The following is a 27,741-nucleotide window of genomic DNA, read 5'->3' as shown; positions in this document are numbered from 1 at the left end:
ACCTGGACAATGTCATTTAACCTCTAAGAGAGTCAGTTTTCTTGTGTGTATATGGAGGACAATGACAACTTCTGTTTATTGAAGGCTCACTATTTGTGAGAGTTGTGTATTTGCTCTTTTATCTTTTCTCCTTTTATTTTTACAGCTACCCTATGATGTGCCTATTATTATTCCCATTTTACAAGTAAGAAAGCTGAGACTAGAAATCTGTTTATCTCAAAAACTAAAATAGCCTCAGAACTGGAATCTTTGTCTCCACTCTCACTGTTCTTTGATCTACTTTGTTGGAATATCGATGGTGATCTCCTAAAATCGTTAAACAAATACTGTCATGCCCTTTGCAATGCCCACACCCCCCACCCCCGCCACAAAGTGGCTTAATTGTATAGATAAAAGTCTAATCTAAATGTCCTCTCATGTCTTATAAGCCCCACAGGACCTAGCCTCTAATTACCTCTTTGAATTCATCACACATTATGTTCTCCTTCTTTCACAGTACTCAGGGACATTAGCTGAATTGCTTTTCCTGGCCCAGGTAAGCACTTTCCCGCCACAGGATATTTGCATGTGCTGTTTCTTCTTCCGGGAGCTTTTTTCCAATAGACCTTTCATGGCTGGCTCCTTCTTCTCAACTGTATTAGCTCAAATGCTGCCTCCTAGGAGTAGTTTTTCCTAAAACCCCGTCCCATTTAGCCAGGCTCTGTTAGTGTCCTTTTCATAACCATATTCTATTTTTGAGAGCACTTGTCGTAATCTAAAAATCATCGTTTACTTATTTATTACCAGTGCATAGCATAGCAGATTCAACACATCTTTGTTAAAGGAATGGACTGTCCAAAGTCAGTTCAGATAAGAAGATGGAACAGGATTTGAGCCCAGGACTGTCTGACTCTAAAGTCCACATGCCTAACCACTGCATTCATTCCCTGCTTCAGCCATTAAAATCTTGAAAAGAAACATTAGGCTAACATGGGGGTGTGGTTTGTAAACTTGAAAGGGTTATGTCAATGTGAACATGCAGTTTTGGTACTCTTTCCTCTGCTGGATGCCACATGGACTAAAACTGTCCGTTCTCAAGAGGCTCTAAGTCATCCCCAGTGTTAGAAAAGAAAGGCCGTTGTCTACAGTAAATCCTTCTGCTGACATTCCTTTATGACTATGGGGACATCTATGAGAAGCTCTTCTCTCTTCTTCCCATTCTTGGCCAGACCCTTGCCAATCCTACCTTATCTTCTACACTCTTGACCTTGCCTTTCTTGCTGCCATTAAAGAAAGATGTACTGAAAATCTCCCATTCATTCTTAATTAGCTGACTTAACACACTCTATTTTCATAGAGATTTTAGGCCTCTGTTTAATTCCCAACTATGCCTACGCAGGGCTTACAGTAACAAAATCCAAATTATATCTAGAATTAACCATGGGGAGTCCTAATTTTTAAGACCCTCTCTTCCATTGTAGATTGGAAATAAAACTGAGGTAGGTTCATTCACCTGAAATCAACACTTAATCACACAGCAAGTTAATGGCAAAGTGAAAATGAAAATTTGTGTCCTTTGGTGCTTCTCTCCTAAAACCTGTTGAGTTTATTTTTTTAATTATTAATAGAGTATCATTATATAAATTTCCAATGTTATTATGCTTTAGTGAAAGAAAACTTTACATTCAACCCAAAGTGAATGTTTATTCTATGGTTTGCAAATAAAGTAGCAACCCATATATTTTATCTTTGCGTTAGTAAAATCCCCAAACTTCAAAGGCAAATAATTTGTTTCAATATCAGTGGCATAAATTAATTCCCCATGCACTGCATTCCTTTGAACTCTTAATCTACAATCAGCATCATTTTAGGATTTGCTAAGATCAAAAGTCTCTCTAGAACAATTAGCTAGATTTAGTCATTCTACAATATGTATACACATATATCAAAACCTCATGTTGTATATAATAAATATATATAATATTCATTTGTCAACTGAAAAGAAATAAACAGAAGTATCTAGAACAACCCAATACTTAGATATTTGAATAATTCTGTTGTTTTTGCAAGTAAAACATAGAGTATGTTTCTAAAACCTAGTACTTGCAAAAGTTAAGTTTATTTTTAAGTTGTGAATATGTATTTTGAAAGTAGCCTAGAGCTTCTTTATGCTTGACTATTTTGAATCTGCCCCGCTGGTGTCTCATCATGCAAGGATGAAAAACTGAAATGAAGATGATATAGCTAAGGCACATGGTATTACTCTTTAGAGATACAACTGTCTTAGTAATGAGATCATAAAAATTAAAATAAGATTTGTGATGTTTTTCTTATGTGAATGCCTAAATCATTTTTTCTTGTTGATGTTCAAAGAAAACAAGTTCTTATTCATACAACGAATAGAATGAGTGATGGGAACTGAAAAGGAGGGAGATACAATTCCCTGCCTTTCTGTGTCTCTTTTCAAGATTTTTTTTTTTTCTGGTATATATATCAGCCTACACACATCCACACATACATGTCAGCCTACACACATCCACCATACTTTCTACAAGTACTTAACGTGTTGAGTTCCCCAAACTGTTTCCTCACATCACATTTTTAAAAACATCCCCCCCCCACCGCATCATTTTCAGTTAATGAAGCCAGTTTCTTCCCTCTATAGAAAGTAGATTCTAAAGTTTGAGTTGTAGATCATTGCTATTTCTAACACATAATGCCATTTGGAGCACATTCATCCTAGAAATTTTCCGAGTTTACAGTGTCTACTTGAATTTTTTCAGTGAATATTTGTCATTTCATTCAAGAGTAGGCCTATGGGTAATCATTTAATCAAAACTACTGCAGTGATTGCTACTTGTACAGAAAATTATAAAGCTACAACAGGAGTCAAGCCACAATTGCCAAGTCTAAATGGGCACTGCTTTTTGTTAAGTATTGGGTAAGAATGAAGCCTTAAATTTGGAGGAAATTGAAGAGCATTCTTTGGTCAGAACCACATTTTCCAATTTTCATTTTCTCTATTTTATTTACACAAAAATACATGATGAAAATTCATAGAAGGCACATATGAAGAACACCTATATTATGATTCTTGCATTCTGACAAAAGTCTTATTCTAGTTTTGGGGCCCCAATATGTCCTTTTTCTTAAGATTTGAAAGGCATAGAAAAGAACATTGAAAAACATTGTGATTTTTTATGCCTCATCATGATTTCACATATACCAACTATCCAATGAAAAAAATATATTGTGAAATATTCAATCCCATTCAATCCCAATGTGTGCACAAGAGCATATTGGGAGGCAAGTTAGCATGGAAATAACTGCTTTTTTGGAAAGAAGCCTTGTTTCAAGTTTAAAACTCTATAAATTATGCTTTTACTTATACAATTCTGTCTTGCCTTCACTGTCTCTAATAGACCATAAATCTTAGTATATTGCTAACTGCAGAGATGAACCCTCAGAGACTGTTTGGATGTGTACACTTGAGAAAGTAAGCACAGTTTCTTAAAGGGCAATACAATGAGGTCATACTCTGCAAAGAGATTGTAATAAAGATAGTTTTATACTATCTGTTTATTTTCTTTTCCAATAATATTCTTTAAAAAACAAAGTCAACTTTTAAGTTATAAGGTAGCTTTTGCAAATGCTAATTTAAAAAACAGGTCCACATTGCTGCCTACAAGAGAAGAATTCAGCCCACATGATCATTGATATATGATTAAAACTGGATCTTGTCATAGCAAAATATATTTTCTATTTGGAAATAAAGCATAAAAGATTCTGCAGCTTCCTTACATTGGCAAAAAAAGACAGGAAGCTTTAAGTCTGTGGCCTCTCTTTATGAGTGGTGAAACATGACATGAGTGGGTAGATTTTGGAGGGGCTAACCCCCTCTGACATGATCCAAGTGTGTTGACAGAACCTCACTAATTCAGTTCCCTGAGACCAGCAATAAACAAGACTTCCTGTAGAGCATGTTTAACCACCACAATTTCTTTCTGGTTAGAAATCATCCTAAAAAGTTTCTCGTCCAAGTTTAAATATGGTTCTTCAGGGTTTAAGGCCACGCTGCTAAAATTTGGTCCCTGTAAATTTCCCTACAACAATAAAGAAGCTATCTGTATCCATCATGTTGAAGATGGGAGCACTTTTATTTGATATGTGGAGCAGAGCAGAAGCTGGAAAACAGACTCACACTTATCCTGGCCTTACCAAGCTGATCAGAAAGCAGGGACCTGCAGTTCAGCTACACTGACTACATATGTGTCAAGGTTATAATTCATTCAGACCAGAAGTTATATTCAGGGAGAACAGCTAAATCAGTGAGGAGCATGGAAGGACTGTGTAGTTAGACATGCCAGGTGTTCAATACTTGAAATCAGCAAAGTGAAAAAGGCAAAATGGAAGCATCATTGCAATGGTTAAGGATTAAACAGAGCTGTATTCAAACTCCAGTTTTGCCTCTTTTTGACTATGAGACTGGGCAACTCTGTATAATTTGCTTAAAATACAAGCTTTTATTCTCTACTGGGTCATCTCTTCAGAGTCCCTCCCTGTGGCAGGAGTTCCCCCTACAGCCACTAATTTCAGGCTTGGCCATATGACTTGCTTGGACAAGTGAATATGAGCAAAAGTGATAAAAAGAAAAAACCATTTGCAAAAAGAATATTTAAGATCCAATCCATGATTTTTTTTCATTATTCTTTTCCCCCTGCTGTGAGAAGAGCATGTTGCAGAGAGAGTCAGCTCCTTCAGCCAAATCTCAGAGTAAAGGCGCTTTGTGGGAAGTGCCAGGACCAAACCATAGACCTACAACTGATATTTATTATGAGCCTGTCCTGTTAGCAACTGAAATTTGGAGTTGTTTGTTACCACAGTGTAATCTGCCAGAACGAATACAACAAGTTACATAAATCTCTCTATGTCTCAGATTCCTCATCTGTAAAATCAGAGTAAGGTTATTGTGAAGAGAAAATAGGATGATATTTGGATATTTAGTGTTTTCTTAGTAGCATCTAGCAATTAGTGATCATTGTTATTATTCTAGGGGCCCAGGATGAAAATCTGTGGAACAAAGCATCAGGAATCCAGAAGAGGGACTAAGCAGAAATTGACAGAAACCGTAAGTCTAAGGGTCTATACAACTATGTATTGGAATTTAGCTAGAGGCACGAGTAACAGATTCTAGGGGGTGAGGTAGAGGGAGGCAGGAGCAGCACGTAAGACATTTGGTCATGGCTGACACTTTGTGGAACATGTTTTATAAAGACTTCCAATGGAGACCAAATTCATCTGAGTGCATAGTCAGATCCAAACTGCAGTGGGGACAAATAAATAGATGGGATATTAGGAGTCACTTTACATAAAGCGCATTGTTCTAAAATAAACTTTCTTGTTTGCTCCTAAACAGATTTTTTTCCCACTGTTAGGTTATGTGAACACATTATGGATATGTCTAAAATTTACAATGGCAAAATTCTTTCCTTTTGGCTTGAAGTCTACAGTTTCTATGATAGCGATATCATTTATGTGTCTAAAATTTTTTAGAGAATGAGCCCTAAACAAATTTTAAATCTGTTAAGACTGAAACGTATTCTTAGAGTTGGTTTTGATGAGCAGTGAAAAAGTATAATGTTACTGCCGATGCTGCATTAGCCACGTGAGTTTCTTCCCATACATTGTTCAGAGGGGGAAACTTGTGAATCACTTGTCCTTAATATAGGACATCAAGGAAGTGCAACTAGGCCTAACTTGTTACGTCAAGTTGGACACACCCTACTATTAGAATGGTTTGTGAAGCCAGAGAGCCAATGCCAGGGGTCCAAACCAACCATTCATACAATATGTATCAATATTGACATCACATTAGAATCACCTAGGGCAATTAAAACTTAGACACTACTTCTAGTTAAAAAAAAAACAAAACTAAAACATCTAGAAGTGGAGGCCAGCAATCACAATTAAAAAACAAATAAAACTCACCATGTGATTCTAGCATGCAGCCAGGTTTGAGGACCATTGAGTAAGAGTGGAGAAGTCCAAGGATAAGGAGGGGCCTGCAGAGAGGGGCAGCTGACAAACCAGGATGAACAGAGAAGTGGAGATGGAGGATGCTGACCAGTGCCCGTCAGACTTCAACATGCATAAAAATCACCAAGGGAGTGAGAGGGGTCTTGTTAAAATGCAGATTCTGATTCAGCAGGACTGAGGGAGACACTGAGAATCTGCATTTCTAACAAACTCCCATGTAAATGCAATGCTTCCACACTTGGAGTAGCAAGAAACTACAGTAGACAAGTATGAGTGGTTCCGACTGAATCCTAGACTACTAATGCCTGAGTGACTAGTTTGTATGGGCAAGCTAGAGTTACTTAAAAAGACCAGAACAAAATTGAATAAAATAATGATGGCAGGTGCCAATAGAAAGACCATAGTGATTCCTCATATTTGACAGCTGCCATAGCTTGAATTTATTCTAGGAGTCTTGTCAGAAGATGAAGAACTGGAGTTGAGTTGCCTGGTATTAGATGACACACATGGGGCTAGAAATTAAATGTAGAGATATGAGCCTTCTCAAGTAGTAAAAGATAGGTGCTTGATAAATACCTTTCTCTCTAAGGTAGAGTAAAAGTCTATGCAGGATAGTAGCACTGATATATGACAATGGCACAAACCAAGTCAGAAAGCAAAATTAAATGCTTTTAAATGGTATTTCCAAAATCCCTGATGTTCCCAAAGTCATTTTATTCAGCATTCAGACATGACAATAAAGTACATTGTACCACATAGTGATAGTATTTCCTTTTTACCTTTCTTTCAATCCTTCTAGTTAACTTCAAGGGGAAAAAAAGAGTTAGTTAAGGATTGTACATCTTCAGCACCTCCAGCACCTCAATTACCCACTTTAACAACAACAAAAAGAACAGTCCTCAACCTCAAAACTCCAGCAGGCAAATGTTTTGGTTGTTTTTATTACAATTATATGTGTCAATACTTTCTGCTTCCAGCAAGTGATACTTTTTTTTTCATTTCTGTTAGTAACATATACTTTTCCTTCAACATAAATTTAAGTAAATAAAGTTAATTTCCTTAAATAAAATATTAGTGATACTACAATCTAATGCAGATATGAAAAAAATCATAAAGGTAGTACCCGAATTGCTGAAGTTTGAAAAATTCGACTTGGAACAAACAAGAAACTGTATTAAAATCTATGCTGTGTACAAGCATAGGCCCTCACAAAATATTTGTGTTGACTTATTTTGCAAAAACTGCACATAACATAGGCTTATAAAGGCAAACCAAATTCAATCAACAAATATTTACTGAAACAAAAGAGCAATTTTTAAAATTCAAAGTGTTTTACTGATTGTATCTATTTTGTTCTGCATGTAAACAATTTTGTGGGTTCACTTGAATACATCAAATAATTTACTAATGAAGATTCAGCAAATATAAGAAGTGTTTTCCAATGTGTTTCTTTTATTTTGAGGTGCTGTGTATGTTTAAATAAAAAGTGTCAACTTACTTTTCTTTACTATGTTATTCAAAATAGGAGTTTCTTTCTCTTAATTCTTTGGCATCTCATCATCAAGCATTTTCATAGCCACTTCTCTGATGTATATGGTATATGCCTTTACCTAGTGACTTAGCAAAGTTAATGCAAAAAAAAGTTACAGGCATTTGGGATAGAATATTCCATAAGAAATGATTTTCTGCTCCCATATACATTCAATCACTGGACTTTTTTTTTTTTAACTTTTTGTTCCTATTGTCACACATACTGTACCAAAAAATCCACATAATTGTACAGTTTCTTCAACTCCCCAGTCTTTACCAATGAAGATTTGTTTTATATCAGCAGGGTTGTACCTGGAGTAACACATGAATCTTCCAGGCCCCACCTCCATCAGCTTATTTGATGGTAATTGGGATGTGGATTAGTAAAAAGAACTCTCTCAAGATGGAGACCTGTTTCCCTTGGAGATGGGTGGGGACTCAGCACTCTTGCTGGGTGCAATGTATGCACCAATTTAACGCAAAAGTCTGAAAATTTAGAGGACCTCCAGGGCAACATTTGAAAATCCTCTACTGGTGCTGGAGAGTGGAAAAGGAAAAAGATCGTCCTAGTATTTAATTATCAGAATAACAGAACTCCAGAGAATTTTGAATTCCCAGGCCCAGCAATCTTTCTGGGGAGATCCCACAAAGGTGAGAGCCTTGTAGAAAGGAGTGGAACCCTGAGGCTTTGGATGACATATTTGGGTCAATGCATTTAAGAATCTTGCAAGCCCAGTACCCTGAACCCCCTGGGCCTGCAAAAGTAGCCTACTCCTCCCTATTAAGGTCTAACATTCCCACTTCAAGACCTGCCTCCACTTTCTCTCCTGACCACTGGACATTGAGTCTTGGTAAGAAACAAAAGCACATGAATACCACAGTGTGGGAGATATTCCATATAAATATAAGAGTCCCCCCCATCAGTGAAGTTTTGGGAGCTGTGAATTTGTCAAAGGCATGGTGGAAATTTCCCTTTATTATAAAGGATAAATCATTACATCTTAAATTTCCTGCTACTAATAAGAAAGTGCCATCCCTGGTAAGCTTCCTCTGGTTCTGGAGGCAGAGTGCTTTTTACATTTAGCAATATGGCTTTGATTCATATACTGGGTGACATAAAAAGCTGCCAGTTTTGAGTAGGGTCCAGAGCAGGGAAGGCTTTGCAGCAGGTCCATGCTGTGGTGCAAGCATCCCTGCTTCTTAAGCCATAGGACTTGGCAAATCCTAGGAAATTGGAAATATTTATGGTGGAAAAAGAAGCTGTGTGGAGTTTATGACAAATCTCAGTGGGAAAATCATAACATAGACAGCTAGAGTTCTGGCACGAGGCCATGCCATATGCAGCAGAGAATTATACATAATTCAAAAAACAGCTCTTGATGTAAAATAGGACTCTCGTAAAAATGGAGCATCTAACCATAGGATGTCAAGTGAAAAAGTGTCTAAAATTGTTCATCATGAGCTGGATTTTATCAGACCCACAAATTCATAGTATTAAGAATGTCCAGCAGCAATCCTTTGTAAACCAATATTGGTATATCTGGTGCTGGGCAGGAACAGGGCCGGAGGGCACAAGTAAGCCACATGAAGAGGTGGGCCATAATTTCATTAACCAGTTTTGTTATGACTGTCAGCTCACACCTGTGACCACATTTGGAGGCGAATTCTTACATTTAGTTGGTGGAGGAGGAAAGTGGTCAAGCTTTGTTCTCAAATGGTGGGTGTGCAGGCTGATGCATGGTAGTCCCACTCAGAGGTAGCTCTGAAAGACAATGATGAGAAAATCATCATTCTCTCTCCCACTGAGCAGAGCTTTGGGTGATTGATTGGATTATCCAATTGGTATTTACTACTTAATCAATTTCTACTTTATTATTATTTCTTTATGCTTGCTTACTTTTGGTTTAATTGCTCATCTTTTCTAGTTTCCTAAGAGGAAAGCTTACATCATTGATTTGAGAACTCTTGTTCTCTAATATAAGCATTTAATGCTATGAATGTCCCTTTAAGTGCTGATTTAGCTGCATCCTACAAATTTTGGTATATTGTGGTTTTTATTTTCATTCCTTTCAGAGTCCTTTTAAATTTCCCTTTTGATTTCTTCTTTAATCCATGAGTGACTTAGAAGTATGTTAGTTAGTTTCCACATAGTTTGGGGTTTTTCAGAGGTTTCTCTGGTAGTGATTTCTAGGTTAACTTCACTGTAAACAGATAATATACATAGCATTATTTCAAATCTCTTCAATTTATTGAGACATGTCTCTTTGATGAATGTGCTTTATGTATTCTGTTAATGGAATGTTCAATAAATATTGATTAGCTCAAGTTGTTTTAGAGTTTTTCGTGTTCTAAACTGATTTTACGTCTCCTTATTCTATCAGTTATAAAGAAATATTGAAATAGCAAAGTATAATTGTGAATTTGTCTATATCATCTTTAAATTCTCAGGTTTTGCTTTGTGTACTTTTTTTATTTTACCTTAAGTTCTAGGATACATGTGCTGAATGTGCAGTTTTGTTACATAGGTATACATGTGCCTTGGTGGTTTGCTCCACCTATCAACCCGTCATCTAGGTTTTAATCCCTGCATGCATTAGGTATTTGTCTTATTGCTCTCCCTCTCCTTTTCCCCCACTTCCTGACAGGTCCCAGTATATAATGTTCCCCTCCCTGTGTCCATGTGTTCTCATTGTTCAGCTCCCACTTATGAGTGAGAACATGCAGTATTTGATTTTCTGTTCCTGTGTTAGTTTGCTGAGGGGATGATGGTTTCCAGCTTCATCCAGGTCCCTGCAAAGGACATGAACTCATTCTTTTTTATGGTTGCATAGTATTCCAGGGTGTATATGTGCCATATTTTCTTTATTCAATCTATCTAATTAAAGAGCTTCTGCTCAGCAAAAGAAACTATCATCAGAATGAACAGGCAACCTACAGAATGGGAGAAAATGTTTGCAATCTATCCATCTGACAAAGGTCTAATACTCAGAATCTACAAGGAGCTTAAACAAATTTACAAGAAAAAAACAACCCCACCAAAAACTGGGCAAAGGTTATGAACAGACAATTCTCAAAGAAGACATTTATGTGGCCAAGAAACATATGAATAAAAGCTTATCATCACTGGTCATTAGAGAAATGCAAATCAAAACCACAATGAGATATGACCTCATGCCAGTTAGAATGACAATCATTAAAAACTCTGGAAACAACAGATGCTGGTGAGAATGTAGAGAAATGGGAATGCTTTTACACTGTTGGTAGGAGTGTAAATTAGTTCAACCATTGTGGAAAACAGTGTGGTGATTCCTCAAGGATCTAGAACCAGAAATACCATTTGAGCCAGCAATCCCATTACTGGGTATATACTCAAAGGATTATAAAACATTCTACTATAAAGAGGCATGCACATATATGCTTATTGCAGCACTATTTACAATAACGAAGACTTGGAACCAACCCAAATGCTTCATGTAGTTTGAAAACTTTTAGTTCCTCTTGATAAATTTATCCTTTTGTAATTATGCAATATTCTTCTTGTATTTAGTACTATTCCTTTCTCTGTAGTCTACCTTGTCTGATGTTGTTATAGCCACTCTAAATTTCTTTTGATTAGTATTAACATGGAATGTCTTACTATTCTTTTATTTTGAACTTACTTATGTCATATATCTTCTAATACAGCAGGTAGTTGGGTCTTGCTTTTTACCCAATCTGACAGTTTTTGACTACTAACTGAAATTTTTAAAATTTCAAATTTAATTTAATCGTTGATATGGTTTGACATGAAGCTACAGTCATGGTATTTGTGCTGTATTCTCAACTGTTCTTTCATTTTATCTACTTTTCTAACTTATTTAAATTAGTTGAAAATTTTCTTTAATTATTCAATTTTATCTCCCCTCTTAGCTTATTAGTTAGATCTCTTAGGGTTTTCTTGTTTTTGTTATTTTTCATTTGTTTTATTTTTAGCATGGATTGTTCTAGGGTTTAAAATATGTCTCCTTAATTTATCATGGCCTACCTTAAAACCACTTCACATATAATATCAGAAACCCAAAAGAGTAGTTTCACCAACCTCCCATCATTTATGTTATTATGATTATATTTTTACATATATTTTAAATTCCAAAATTTATTATTATTTTGACTTTAAACAGGTATTATCTTTTAAAAATATTAAAAGTAAGAAAAATGGCCGGGTGTGGTGGCTCATGCTTGTAATCCCAGCACTTTGGGAGGTTGAGGTGAGTGGATCACCTGAAGTCAGGAGTTCAAGACCAGCCCGCCCAACATGGTAAAACCCCATCTCTCCTAAAAATACAAAATTATCCGGGTGTGGTGGCATGCACCTGTAATCCCAGCTACTCAGGAGGCTGAGGCAGGAGAATCACTTGAAGCCAGGAGGCAGTGAGCTGAAATTGTGCCATTGCACTCCAGCGTGGGCAAAAAGAGCAAAACTTTGTCCAAAAAAACAAAAAGAAAGAAAAATACCTCTAACACTTACCCAATTGTTACCATTTTGGCTTTCTTCATTCCTTTATGGTGTGGTGTCAGTTTCTTTGTGGTGTCAGTTTCTTCTGCCTAAAGAACTATCATCAACATTTTTTGTAGTGTAGACATAATGGTGATGAATTCTTTCAGATGTGTCTTAAGAAAATATTTGTTTTTGAAGTAATCAAAAATGTTTTACTCAGTAAAAATATCTTCAAACTTGAGGGCATTGCCACTACTTAAGTTAATGCTTATAGTTGGCAATATGTACACAAATTATTTGGAATTCTTCTGTACATGAGATTTATCTATTCTATCTAATTTATTTAGCAAACCATGTGTTTATATCAGTATACATTTGTGGATATTTAATGTCTGCTTTGGGTTACAGTCTAAAACTACATTATTCATGTTATTACTCATTCTAGCTCTGAGCTTTTGGAGCCCTTTGGGGTGATTCCTATGTTCCTTGGTCATAGACCCATTATTTTATTTTTAAAAATAGTTATGATGTTCTCAGCATGATTTTTTAATTATATCTTCTTCTTGGGGTCCATTGAGATTCTTGGGTCTGTGGGTATATTAGTTTTCCTAGGGCCACTATAACAAATTGCCACAATCTGCATGGCTTAAAAATGACAAATATTTATTCTTTCATAGTTATAGAACATAGAAGTCTGAAATCAAGATGTTGGCAGGGCCATGCTCCCTGTGAAGGGTCTAGGGAAGACTCCTTCCTTGTCTCTTCTTGGTTCTGGTGGTTGCTAGTAATTTTTAGTGTTCCTTCGCTTGTAGGTACCTTACTCCAATGTCTGTTTATGTCTTCGCATGTCCTCTTCACCTATTTCTGTGCACAGATTTTCCTGTTTTTACAAGGACATAAGTCACTAGATTAGGGTACATCTTAATTTAGCATTACCTCTTCTTAACTTGTTTACATCTGCAAAAACCCTATTTCCAACTAAGGTCATTGTCACAGGTTCTGGATGGAAATGAATTTGGTGTGTGTGTTGCTTGAGTTTGGGAGGGAGCACACTATTCAACCCAGTACAGGGAATTTTATAGTTTTCACCAAATTTGGAAAATATTAGGTGATTTATAGTATTAGTGTCTTTTTCTGTGCATTACCCTTCTAGGACACCAATTATACAAATGTTAGACTATTTGATATTCTTTCAGGACATGGATGCTCTGATCTTTATTTTTCTTTTTTCTTCTTCTACTTTATTTATTTTCATATTTTTAAGTTCATTGATTATTTCTTTTACAGTGTCAGATCTACTTTTAATACCATCTAAAAAATATCTACCGTTTCTTTTCCCTTGATTCTTATATATTCATCTATGTTCTTAAATACATTGGGTATACTTTATCATGGCTGTCTCAATGTCTTTGTCTCCTAATTTTATCAGTTCTGATCTTTTAAAATCTGCTTTTATTAATTTTTTATTGGTTTTGGATAAATTTTCCTACTTTGCAAAACTAATTATGCTTGATTGGATACCAAGCATTGTGAAATTTTTATTGCTGTTCGCTGAATTTGGTGGTTTTTCTTTAAATCATGTTGGATTTTGTTATGGCATAAAGTCAAGTTACTTGGGATTAGTTACATTCTTTCAAGTCTTTGTTTTGAAATTTGTTAGGGCAGGTCAGAGCAGCTTTTGGTTTAGAGTCAACGTAGCCCCAGTACTAAGGCAATATTCTTTTGAAGACTGTTTGATGCCTGTGTATGATAAGGCCTCTCATTATGGCTAACGTGACACAAACAATTCCCCACTCTGTGAACTTCCTGAGTTTTTTCTCAAACTACCTATCACCCAACATTTTTGTATTTCTTATCCTTGACTTTTTATCTTTAGCAATTGTTACTATCTCATAAATGATATATTTATCTAAACTTTATTATTTTTCCCCACAGAAACTCTGTTAAGGGGAGATACTTTTGTCTGTGTTATTTATTCATTGCTCTGTAACTAGATCCCAGAATAAAGCTCGCCTCATTATAGACACTTGATACATATTTTCTGTATAAATGAATTATTGAATAAATTATGTCACAATTACATTTAACTTTCTTATTTTTCATTTCCTCAAATCTCTACTATCTAATTGAATACATTATCAGTGAAAAACAATGGTAATAATATTGTCTGTGAGGCATATTTTAAGCATGATTATCCCTTCTGAAGACTTCTGGTTTGCATCCTCGTATGTTGTAGATTGTACATTACACAAAATTATGTGATGATATGTATGTTTGTGGTCATCTTAGATTAACGTATTCATTCTACTAATTTTCCAACAGATGGCAGTACATGTCTTGGGGACTAATATACCAATGCTTAATAGTGGCAGGGCTGTCACCAATGAGGAAACATTTATATTTTATAAGGCCCCCAATCTTCTCTTTTCATTTTGGTGGGTTTCTGCATATTTAAAAACTTTTTATCTCTTATTCTTGGTTCCTTGTGTAAGCACCTAGCTGAAGAAATGCTGAGCCAGGGTGAAGAATGTCCACTGGTACTTTTTCTTTTTGATGCAGTGGCTGGAAAAAAACACTTGATTATAGTGATTCAGTAACGGAAGAGCTCCAGGCTACCATAGGGCAGTATTTCTGAAAGACTGATGGCATATGCTCACTATCTTCTTCACTTTGCCTCCTCTCCTGCAGGGATGCTTTGCACTGACAGTGCTTGGAAATTATGAACATTTGTTGAATCAGTGCACCATGAGCCTGGGACAGAGTTTAGTTCCTCTGGTTGGGAGATGTTTAGTAAAAAGGCCATGGACTTGGAAGCCAGAAAAACCTAGTTTTAAATTGTGGGTATAACATCTACCAGCTGATTAAAAGTCCCAGTCAATTTATTCATTGTCTCCAAGGCTCAGTTTCTTCATCTGATAAATGAAGACAAGTGCCTCACAGAATTCACAGAATTGTTAAGACGAGGTAACATAGAGAATACAAAGCTCTTGATAGATTTGAAATAAATACTATTTCCCATTCACATTTCAATGTAAGTATACATAATTTAAGTCAGCCATCAAAAATTCTATAAAGCCACAGAAGTATAGTTAAAAAAAACTGACCCCATATTTTTAATGCAACTCAACATCTGTGGTGCTTTAATTTCTGTTTTTTATTGTGTAATTACTCGCTCATAGGTGAGGCTCTTATCTTTCTTTTGAGATGGAGTCTCGCTCTGTACCCCAAGCTGGAGTGCAGTGGTGCAATCTCAGCTCACTGCAACCTCCACAGCCTCCCAAGTAGCTGGGATTATAGGCATCCGCCACCATGCCTGGCTAATTTTTGTATTTTTATTTTAGTAGAGACGGGTTTTCACCATGTCCGCCAGGCTGGTCTTGAACTCCTGACCTCAAGTAATTTGCCTGCCTCAGCCTCCAAAAGTGCTGGAATTGCAGACGTGAGCCACCGCACCCAGGGCTTTCATTTCTTCTACAGCATTCACATCAACTTATCAACCAGTCTCATGTTAAGCATTCCAGTGACAGGAATCCCTACACATATTTGGAGAAGTTATTAGGATCTATTTGAGTAGATCTCTTTACCACCTAGAACATTTGTACTCCCTTAGCTTTCCAATGTGACATAATATTAGGCCTTGTTACCATGATGGCGGACCTCTCCACTATGTTTTTGGGCTTCCATCATCATTTCTGTATTTGTACTGCTGTCTTGTTATTAGCTTACTGTCCAGAAGCCCCCTTTTTCTTTACAGACATGCCAGCTTAGTACCATCCCATTCTACAGACATACCTCTCCTGTTCCCTGATCTCTATTCCTTTTCATTCCCTTGACTTCTGAGATATCAGTATTGCCACATTTATAAATGTTTGCATTTTGACAGTCTTCAGTTTCTTGCATAAGGGTTGAGTTATCTAAGAATTTTAGGGACAGTCAGTAAGGGTGGACCTACCAGTAAGGATACTTCTTGGCAGCTACATCTTGACATGGACCTCTATCTGTTCCATTTTAATAACCCGTCCCTGGCTAGAAACTATTTCCATGGGCATGTCTGTGTGCTTGTGTTGGGGCATGAGCAGACAAGAGGGAGGCAGAGATGTGCACTAAGGAAAGAGAATTAGGCACCATGATTACTTCTGATTAAAGAGGAGATTTTAAATAGGTCTGTCTCAGGATGTTACTAAAACAGGAAGCCAATGAATATACCTTTATCCTAAAAGCCTATAAACAGGCATTAGCATTAATATAACTTCCTAACTTGATCTAGTGATTGTCATCAAAATTCCTTCTAAGGATCAAAATAATATAATATGGGTTAAATAGCATTGACCTTTAATACGTTTTAATCCAATTGATTTCCCTCATTCTCACTTTTGACTTTGTATTTTTAAATGACATTAAAGGTGTATATACTTAATAGTATTAAATTTTTTAAAAAACAAATCAGAGGACAACTATAATAAAATGGTGCCAGAAGTCAAGAATGAAAGGGAAAAGGTACTTGATATCTTAAAAGCAAGTGACAATACACGGCAGAGGGATGCAGGGGTTACAGTAGTCTGCATCTTTAAAAACAAGTTAGGCTATGAATGAACAGCACAGACTGAAACAGTCAGTTGCGGTGACCCTGTGCATTCACATTGATTTACCCACCTAAACACAGGCTTTAGGAGCTGGAGTTGACTGATGCTCAGATGCTGTCTGCACTGGGTCCAAATCCGACGACGAGGATCTACATTCCGCTGTATGCAAGGCTGATCAGGACTTAGCTTTGTGCTCTGTTTCAGCAGATTTTTATCCCAGACCTCCAAGCATCTTGGAAACATTGCTTCATTCATCTCTACAACATCCTATTTGGGGACTTAAGTTACAAATATTATGGGTCCTGTAATTCAGCTTTCTCAAGCTAAATACAGAGAGGTTAAATAGGTCAGAAATTGGTAATAGAGATCAAGTGCGTACTGGAAGGGACTCAGCAATAGTTCCCAGGATACCTCGACAGTGTCACTCCAAAATCCTTTCGGAGATTTCTGTATGTTATTCCCCAGGGCAGTGAATTCAAAAGTGCTAATAAGAAGCTTCTATGAGGCAATTGTACAGACCAGGTTCTTTCTCTTGGGGACAGATACTGTGCTGTTACTTTAGATCCTTTTCTTACATTTTCAAAGGGGCAGAATTAATGACTGAATTAGTCTAACACTGGATATGCCTCACATTTAAAGTCACAGACACCACCTTTCTCTACAGAAACCCAGAGTGCAGAAATGCTTCTTGAAGACATTTATTACAAAGCAAGAAAACTCTTGGGTTTTCTAAAGCCACAAGCTAGATTTAGTTTCTTTTCCTTTAAAGAGGAAACTTGAGAGGCAACATTAAGAATACCTTCACAATCAGTCCTTTCTGTGGACAAGCGGGCTTGAGAAACTTCAAAATGTTGACCTCATTTTGTGGTTATCTTCATCTCCAAGTAAATTTCTAGAGCTTGATATAAAGGGGTCGGAGACATTTTTGTGGTTTCTCACACTTTAACTTTCATACTAACGGGCAGTTCAATAGGTTCACAAGAAGGGAAGGGAATGGAAAGGAAATCTGGAACTGTGTAGTTACTCTTTCATAGGTGAGGCCCATATCTCTGATTGTGGCCACATTTTCTTCAAAGGATAGTAGTATATTAAAGTTTTTTAAATCTGTTTTCACAGGTGAAAGGAAGGAAGAGAAGATTAGAAATTAGCCTAAGTTTTCTGGTCTAGTAATTTACAAAGTAGGTGACACTATGTTCCAAGTGTTTTGGCTTTTGGTGTAAGCCAAATTTGAGATGTATCTTTACAGTCATAAGTTTTCTGGATAATACATGGAAAATCATAAGCCTCTTTCTAAACATGTAAAGCATTTTATTCTCCGAGCCACTCAAAAATGTATATTCTCTTCGAACACATTGCTGCCTTGAATGTTTATAACATTATACATATAAAAATTAACAATAACAAGTACTATTAGTAATTATTAAGCAAACTTCCACCTCACTATACAAAGTATATCCATAGGTATGTATATGTACACACACGTATACATACACACATAAACACATAGAATCTTGTTTAATAATTCTAACAACTCTTCGATGTGATTACTGTTATTCTCATTTTATCTACAAGAAAAAGGAGAGTCTATGAAACTCATGATCTTATATACAGCATAATACAATAATGACAGAATTGCCTGACATCAAAGCATGAGGTTGAATTTAAAATAAAAAGAAAAACAGATGCAAGTTGTTATCTGTACTCCTCCATACAATTAATCTGGAGAGAGAAAAGTACTAGGAAAGAAAAATCATTATTTATTGGATTGCCAGAATAATCTATATAGTGGGCTAGAGCCATTAGGCTGAATTTTACAAAGAAGACACTGAGGTTCACAAGATTGCAAATTGTTGACTGTGAATTGTTTAATATCTATCAGGTATTAAATAGCAGAGTCAGGACTATGTGAATCTATTCACAATGTGCTTTTCTTTATTGCTTAAAATCCATCTGAAGAGAAAACCTTGTCATTCTCACCATAGTCACTAAAATCAGGGTGGAATTTTAGGCCACAGTCACTAAAATCAGGGTAGACTGTGGCAGGCACAGGACTGTGCCACTAAAGGCAGGCACAGGACTGTGGCATTTTTACCTCAACAGAAAGATGGTAGAAAGCTATCAACTTTGGGTCAGGTGTGGTGCTCACACCTGTAATCCCAGCACTTTGGGAGGCCGAGGTGGGTGGATTACCTGAGGTCAGAAGTTCAAGACCAGCTTGGTCAACATGGTGAAACACTGTCTCTACTAAAAATCCAAAAAATTAATCAGGCATGGTGGCAGGTGCCTGAAATTGCAGCTACTAGGGAAGCTGAGGCAGGAGAATCACATGAACTGGGGAGGCGGAGGTTGCAGTGAGCCAAGATCGCACCACTGCACTCCAGCCTGGACAACAAGAGTGAAACTCTGTTTCAAAACAAAACAAAAAACTATCCAGTTTTGTACAGAGTTCTAGAAACATTTTCCATATCCTTAGCCCTCAGTGCTTTGGAAAGTTGGAGTTTAAATGACTTCTTGAGCCAAAATGTGACTACTGTATTCCTCCACGTTCCATTACAAATTTGGAGTGAGCTTCATATGACTCTGGAAACTCTACACTCCATAGACAGGCTAGTTTTCTCCCCTGAGTCCTCTCACCTGTGGATGGACCAGTAGAGCCCCTGACAATCTCCACCTATGTTAGGTAAGTAAGTAGGTGAGTAGGTAAGTAGATAGATAGATGATAGATAGATAAATAGATAGATAGATTAGATGATACAGATATTGATGACACTTCTGGATGTGTGATAGTGAGTTGCTATGACGTTGGCTTTTCTACCCCAATAGACTTAACAGCTAATGCATTTTCTCACTTTGAACACTGGTTCTCTCACAGCAGGCCTTCCATACCAAGAAAGTTTCGGAAATCCCAGTTCACCTCCGTTTGGATTATCTACATTTCACCTGGCTCCTCCACTCAAGTGCATTTTTAGGCCAAGAGCCCAACAGTGTTATTCTTTTAATTTTATATGCACACAGAGCTGAAACATTTGAACTGCAAGCGTGGGACCGTATACTATTCAATTAGATGTTGGCAACATAAACACTCACAGACACTAACTGGCACAGACCAACTACCATTCTCTTAAATTAATGAATATACTCTAATGGCGTGGCCAATGGTGGAGCAATTTGGGAGCCTCAAGAACTATAGAAGCAGTGGAAATTATAGTCCACAGCATGACAAGAAGTCCTTTAGAAAGGACTTTGGCACAATTAGCTTATTTCAGAAATAAGAAATGCCAACTGGATTAATCTGCAAAATATTGGCAGTATATTGATACCAATCACCTTTTGTCACTATTTACTTACCTCTCTGTTTCCTCAGATATATAGGATCAGAGAACTAGATTGCTTCTTACAGGAATCAGTACATATTTGCACTAAAGAAAGCACAGGGCAATGAGTCTTTCTTCCCTCTTTTCCTCTTGTACCTTGTACAATTTTAAATTTCAACTTATTTTTTCCCATATAAAGTTTCTAATTAAATATTCTAGATCTATGTTTGGAAGTAAGATTTCTTTGTTTGCGGAGGCTCACAGCTACCCATCAAAATTTTAATCTGTAGGTATTATTATTTGCAAAGTCATTTTTATAGTCTACAACCATGGGTGTTATTGTTCCCTATCCATCTTATAATTTCAACTAAATCAAGCAATGAAAATTTTATAGTGCATCCCTAATTGTGCACCAGACTGGAACTGTTCATACAAATTCCAAGCAATTATAAGGCTTTCTGGGAAACATTGGCAGCAAACACTGGATTAAATGTTTATAACAGCAAGCCAGATGGGAAACAGAGATAAGGAAAATCTCATGGAAACCTATTTTTTTTTCCCCCAAACCACAACACTATTTTAAATTAACCTGGCCAAGGGGAAGCACTTTCACATTGTTGATCAGTAAAGAATTTTGGTAAGTAATAACATTTAAATTGTGGGAATAATTTTACAAAGACATAATTCTTTGTATCATCTGTGACCCATGTTACCAATAGATACCAGATAGATGGACTTGATGAAATTCTAAGGATATATTATAAAATGCAATTTTAAAAAGTAGATGTTTTAAAGCTAAAAATGTGGCTCATATATTAAAGTTGGGGAAAAACACATGGAAATATTTAGCTGTACTTGTTTCACGTGGAGACTATGGTGCACATATAGTCAACTTACTCATGCTAAAAATACTTTTACTGCTAGGGAACTCAGGGGGAAGGCTGCCATTTTTGTAGATAAACTCTATCTCTTAATGAAATTGGGCAATAAGTGTCTCTCACCCACTTGAGCTCATGCTTGCTTCCTCTAATGTGATTTAAATGGTCTGAAAGGTATAGAGGTAGATTTATAAATAAGCTAATAATACTGAAGTTGCATGTCCCATCATTTGTATGGGCTCTGTCCCTAGAAGGATTCCTAGCATGCTCATACATACTATTTTGATTTATGGTGGAATATATTTTAACTATAATTGGTTAAGTCTGCTGCCTCTTTTCACTCGCATTTTCCCTCTATCACCCTTCCCCCTTGATGGATGGTATTGGAGTGGCCATGAGCATTTTTGGGTTATGGCTAAGTGGAAGTTAAACTTGGGAAACAGTTGTTGAGTTTCATGTGAGATGCAGTCAACTCCATGTATAGATTTTCATACCATGCCAAGTGTTTTCATGTCATACCAAAAACAAAAAATCACTAAGTTGATAAGATGCATTTTGAATAGAAGGAATGATCAGGCCCTGGGATTGCTGTGAACCCAATAATGAAGAGAAATAAATTATATGGATGCCTTTGGGAAAATATTTAAATTATTTGCTCTATCAATTACCTTTTTCTGTGTAGCAAATTTCCCCTAAAATTAATGGTTTATCCTACACCCTATGGACCAAATCTGGCCTGTAGCCCATATTTTTATGTTCCACAAGCTAAGAATAGTTTTTATATTTTTAAAGAGAAGTAGGAGAAAAAAGAGGAGGAAGAGGAAGAGAAGTTAGAGGAGGAGAAAGAGAAGAAGGAAAAGAAATGTAACAGAGGCAGCAGAAAACCTGATATAAAAACCTAACATATTTATTATCTGATCCTTTAGAGAAAATGTTTGCCAACTCCTGGCTTAAAGCAACAATTTATTTAGCTCACTATTCAGCACTTGGTGATTTGGGCTGGGCAAGTCTCCTTCTGATCTTGGGCAATCAAACTCACATGTCTGCAGTCAGCTGGGGTTGGGAAGGGGGGTGTCTGAAGGCTGGTGATTGGACTATCCTCCTTTACAAGGTTGGCAGTTGGCTGGCCATCAACTAGCATGACACAATGACTAGGCCATAGTCTCTCATTATTTGGAAAACAGGTCAGGACTTATTCTCATGATGGCAATTGCACTGTTTCCAATGACAGCAAGCAGGAACAAGTCCCAAATCCAAGTGCTTTTTAAGACTCAGCTTAAATCATTTTGGGTAATATTTTATGAAAGTAAGTTCCCATGGCTAAGTTATCATGGAAGGATTCTACTAAAAGGCATGGATTTTTTAAAATGGAGCCATTCTTATAATTCAGCATACATGTTGGTTTCCCATGAAATAATGACAACAGAGATAATATAAAACTAATAATATGCCATTACTATAAGGACACCGATGACAAACTCTTAAGTGACAAGTATTTAATTTTAGTTACAAAGAAATGTAAAATGCCCTAAAATTTTTCTGTTCACATATGAAAAATATTTGAAGAATGTTTTCCCAAATTGACAACGATTCTGAAATGTTACGTGGAATTGCAAATAAAACGTGTGAATTTGAATGAATCTTTGCTAAATTATCAATAAAGAAAAACATGACACAGCATGGCTAATTATGCAAAAAGAAACTCAACTATTTCTATTTTTATTGAAAAAATTATAAAATCATAGTTATATCATTGGTAATGAAAGTATATATGGCAAATAATGTAAGACAGAAGAGGTGTGTGTGGTTCATTGGCATTTTTTAAGTGTTTTTTCCTGGATTTTGTAAGGTGGGTGCAATTTTTTAGCTTTTCAAAATTTGTGATTTATTTTCTTACTCTAAAACATATTTATGTTTATAGCTAGTTTTAGATATATACTTGTGCATTATTTTCCTTATATAGAGCCTCCAAAATTTCCTAATTTCAGACCCCATGAAACCTGAATCCACCAAGGGAAGGACCAATAAATATTCCTAGGCCTGGTCAGGAAAGCAGACACCTAGGCCTGGTCAGGAAAGCAGACACCTAGGCCTGGTCAGGAAAGCAGACACCTAGGCCTGGTCAGGAAAGCAGACACCTAGGCCTGGTCAGGAAAGCAGACACCTAGGCCTGGTCAGGAAAGTAGAAACCTAGGCCTGGTCAGGAAAGCAGAAACCTAGGCCTGGTCAGGAAAGCAGAAACCTAGGCCTGGTCAGGAAAGCAGACACCTAGGCCTGGTCAGGAAAGCAGAAACCTAGGCCTGGTCAGGAAAGCAGACACCTAGGCCTGGTCAGGAAAGCAGAAACCTAGGCCTGGTCAGGAAAGCAGAAACCTAGGCCTGGTCAGGAAAGCAGACACCTAGGCCTGGTCAGGAAAGCAGAAACCTAGGCCTGGTCAGGAAAGCAGAAACCTAGGCCTGGTCAGGAAAGTAGACACCTAGGCCTGGTCAGGAAAGTAGAAACCTAGGCCTGGTCAGGAAAGCAGACACCTAGGCCTGGTCAGGAAAGCAGAAACCTAGGCCTGGTCAGGAAAGCAGACACCTAGGCCTGGTCAGGAAAGCAGAAACCTAGGCCTGGTCAGGAAAGCAGACACCTAGGCCTGGTCAGGAAAGCAGAAACCTAGGCCTGCTCAGGAAAGTAGACACCTAGGCCTGGTCAGGAAAGCAGAAACCTAGGCCTGGTCAGGAAAGTAGAAACCTAGGCCTGGTCAGGAAAGCAGACACCTAGGCCTGGTCAGGAAAGCAGAAACCTAGGCCTGGTCAGGAAAGCAGAAACCTAGGCCTGGTCAGGAAAGCAGAAACCTAGGCCTGGTCAGGAAAGTAGACACCTAGGCCTGGTCAGGAAAGCAGACACCTCGGCCTGGTCAGGAAAGTAGAAACCTAGGCCTGGTCAGGAAAGTAGACACCTAGGCCTGGTCAGGAAAGTAGACACCTAGGCCTGGTCAGGAAAGCAGCCGGTACAGAGAGAAAAGAAAGAAAGAAAAGAGTTCCAGCTTCTTGTGTGGGTTTGATGTGATGGTATTCAGAATTTGGCATCTTCTTCTCACCTCCAAGTTTGATTTAAAAGCCATTAGTAATCTTTTCTGCTCACAATCATGTAAGATGCAGTTTATCAGCTCTAGAGTGATCAAAAGTTCATAGTGTTTGAAGACTACTAAGCTGATATCTTGAATGCCTGCTCACTTTGGTTACCTCTCATTCCTTCATCCCTGGCAATGTCCCCCCTCCCTCAAAAGGTTATTTAAAAGATACAGAACACATGGACGTAAATATGGAAAAAACAGACACTGTGGACTACTAGAGGATGGAGGGAAGGGAGGGTAGGTTAAAAAACTACCTGTCAGGTACTATGTTCACTACCAGGGTGACAAGATCCATACTGCAGACCTCAGCATCACACAATATTCCCATGTAGCAAATATGTACATGTACCCTCTGTGTCTAAAATAAAATATTTTTAAGAAGAGATAGAAAAGAGCTCCATTTGACAAGTGGTGTAAAAATTACTCCAAGTGATCAAGTAATTTTCTCATGGTCGCGTAGTATATGGGAAAGCCAGGATGGCAAACAATTTGTGTCTACCGACAAGACCCATTCTTTTCCCATCATCTCCCTCAGTCTTTATTCTTCCAAGGCATAGTGACTGCCTCTCTAGGTTGGTAAGAAATATATCCAACTTTATTATTAGTCATTGAATGCCTTCTATATGCAAAACCTTAAGTTAAGTGCCAGAAATCCTGGAGAAACAGGGAACATTGTAAAATAAAATGGAACACTATTAGAAGGTAGTACATGCTAAGTATCTAATATGTGCTACAAATTCTTCATATGTGAAGATCCAGGTAGGTGGTTTTGAAGGGAGTATGGCACCTATAAAGTGAAGAGGTATTGGTGGAGGAAACTCAGAAAAGGAGGAGGGATGATGAGCAGTGCCTGGTTTTATTCAGGGATATGGCTTTATTTGATATATTACATATATTACTTCCCACAAAGCATCTCAAAAGGACTCTTAGAAATCATCTAGTACAAATCTCTACCATTTACAACAGAGATAACGATTTCCCCTACCTCTGCCAACCTAATTCACTGGCCCAGGGTCACCCATCTAACCACTGAGCCAGGGTTTTCAGTCATGTTTTCTCAGCACACTCTTGGCTAAACTATTAATACTAGGACCAACCGTGATACTATTATTTGAAGCTGATGGCTGTTCTTTAATACCATCCCTAGATTAATTCAGACCTTAAAGTTACTTCTAGTGTTTACTATGCTGTGGCTGATATTTTTCAGATTTTAGTCCAGGGTCGAAAACTCTAATCCTTATTCTTCATTTCTGTTTTGTTGTTTGTTTTCATTACCCCTTTGTATTGTTGAGGCATCCTAGAGATAGTAATTGCACATAGAAAATAACTCTTTTAATAATGAATTGCATTATTCCCATTGTAAAATCAATTTGAGGTCACCACCATCAAGACAGCTAGAAGATAAGACCTTTTATATTTCGTTCTTGATACAAGCAAATGAATTAAATGTGTTCTATCTTGTTTATAAGTGTTTAGTATATGTCAGAAGTTTCACATGCATTTGATAATAGGAATCATGGAATCGCCAGCCAGTGCCTCAACACTGTCCTTAGAGCTGCTAGTTATTATCCTTATATGTCAAGTGACTAGGTTTTGAAACTGGGTGTATAAAAATGAGGTTGAGATGAGCTATTTCCAAGTGGCTCAAAGAACAGCTCTCAATGCAACTAGAAAGAATTAATATTAGTAGGTTAAACATGTATAGCAATTTGAAACTGGGTAGATAAAAATGAGGTTGAGATGAGCTATTTCCAAGTGGCTCAAAGAACAACTCTCAGTGCAACTAGAAAGAATTAATATTAGTAGGTTAAAAATGTATAGCAATTTGCTTTCTTTGCCTTTACAAATTATCTCAAAAATATTTTAATAATTCAGTAAAAGTAGGTAGAATAGTTATGATTACAATTTTATAGTTGAAGAAATTAAGGTAAAGAAACATCAATGATGAGCTCAAGGTTAAAGACCATGTTAAGAGCAGAACTGGGATGAAACCCCAGATGCTGACCTGGGTCCCATGATTCTTCCCCTCCCTCTATGCCCATCTTTTCTAAACTGTGTATCACTATCCAAACACCCTCTTCCACATCTACTCCAAATAAAAAGAATTCATATCCCTAGTTTCCAAAATTGCTATTCAGTATTTTTATTTTATTATTCAATGAGTGGCCCAGTTCCTTCTTTATAATAACTACACAGTGACAACAATGTTCACTTACTTCTACATAAAACAGATTTTGGAGTAAATAATAAAAAGCTGTGAGAAATCTTTAAATCAACCTAAACATTTCCTGGAGACTTGAGGGACAAAATGGACAAGAGTTGTACCACAATTCCTGTGAACATTTTCTTTGATCATGAAATCTATACACTTGGCATCAAAGAGAAGATGCCTGTGGATTCAAGACACAGCCCATAATTGTAATGATTAAAAAATGTGTCCAAAAAGTAAAACCTGAATATCAATCTATTATATTTATTAGTTTCTTGGTTAACATGTCCAGAGGCTAATGCCACTGTGGTGACTCAGAGGTACCACACAGTAATTTATTTTACCGTACAGTCTCAGATAAAACAGCACAACCATACTTATTAAAAGCACTACATCACTTTAACCTCAGTTACCTCTCACACCCAGTTTGCCCAAGGTCATTATGTCATCTGACCTGAGTCCAGGGCTTCTGAGAAGAAAGCCGACAGCAAGGGAGGCAATCTGGAATGACTGTATAAGTAGGCCTTAATGGCTGTTCTTTGGCCTAATTTACGAAGTCGTCTTCCTACACTTGAGAATTCAGATGTTTCAGACTCGAAATTAAAATGATGTCTTAACCAAATCATAGATGCAAGTCCTCAAATGCTGTGTAATTGCACCATCACCCCTAGGAGAAGTTCTGATTAAAATGAGTCACATTGACCTTGGATGACATGGCCTAAGGGGCAATTATTCCCCAAGGGACTTAATTAAACACAATTAGACCAGTGAGAGTACATTTAACGAGTCCCCTTGTGGTACCTATGTTTCCAATTTATTTTTCCAGCAACTTTCACTAATGATTTGATTCGCTCAACATCCGTCCATGGATAATGATCGGGTGCTCACTACTGTAAGGTGATGGTGGGATACTTGGATCCCATGATTCAGGAATTAGAGAAAAGATACAGGCACATGACAAGTTAAATAGGAATATGAGAAGAAATATGTTTATGGGCCAAGTGAACAGTAGAAAGGATGAGCAAAATACTGTCGGGATAGAGTTACTCAGTGTGGGTGAAAGCAGACACAGGTGGCTTCAGTGATAACTTGGAGGTCTTGAAGAATACAGATGAGGATAGAATCATGGACTACTAAGCTGGAAAGGATTTTAGAAACCATCTGGTCTGGTTGGGTGCAGTGGCTCACGCCTGTAATCCCAGCAATTTGGGAGGCTGAGGCAGGCCGATCACTTGGGGTCAGGAGTTCAAGACCAGTCTGGCCAACATGGTAAAACCCTGTCTCTACTAAAAATACAAAAATTAGCCAGGCTTAGTGGCACATGCCTGTAATCCCAGCTGCTCTGGAGGCTGAGGTAGGAGAATTGCCTGAACCTGGGAGGCGGAGGTTGCAGTGAGCCGAGATAGCACCACTGCACTCCAGCCTGGGCAGCAGAGCAAGACACCATCTCCAAAAATAAAAAGAAACTATCTTGTCTCATAACTTCATTTTATATTCAATACTCTGGAGCTCTTAGTGGGCTATCTAATTTACTCAAAACCATGCTGCTACTGGCATGAAGTATTTTAGGAAAGGAGAGCAGTATGAACAAGCTGAGTGGTACAGAGGCATGAA

At 37.4% G+C, this 27,741-nt stretch overlaps 1 long non-coding RNA gene across 2 annotated transcripts in view; it reads left to right on the top strand.

Annotated features, from left to right (window-relative positions):
• LOC105498738 (uncharacterized) overlaps positions 1-27,741 on the top strand; it is a 628,747-nt gene that overhangs the window by 529,798 nt on the left and 71,208 nt on the right. Inside the window, exons 6-7 of one of the 2 annotated variants that reach the window (XR_011612392.1) lie at positions 5,033-5,107; positions 5,981-7,471. This is a non-coding gene — a long non-coding RNA (uncharacterized lncRNA). Of the gene's footprint in view, positions 1-5,032; positions 5,108-5,980; positions 7,472-27,741 lie in introns of those variants that run through there. The other variant, XR_011612393.1, reaches the window with a different exon arrangement.

The sequence above is a fragment of the Macaca nemestrina genome, chromosome 14 (assembly GCF_043159975.1).
Source record: "Macaca nemestrina isolate mMacNem1 chromosome 14, mMacNem.hap1, whole genome shotgun sequence".
In the NCBI taxonomy this organism is placed as follows: Eukaryota; Metazoa; Chordata; class Mammalia; order Primates; family Cercopithecidae; genus Macaca; species Macaca nemestrina.
Note: the sequence above shows the minus strand (reverse complement) of the source record. Positions and strands in the feature narration are given on the sequence as shown.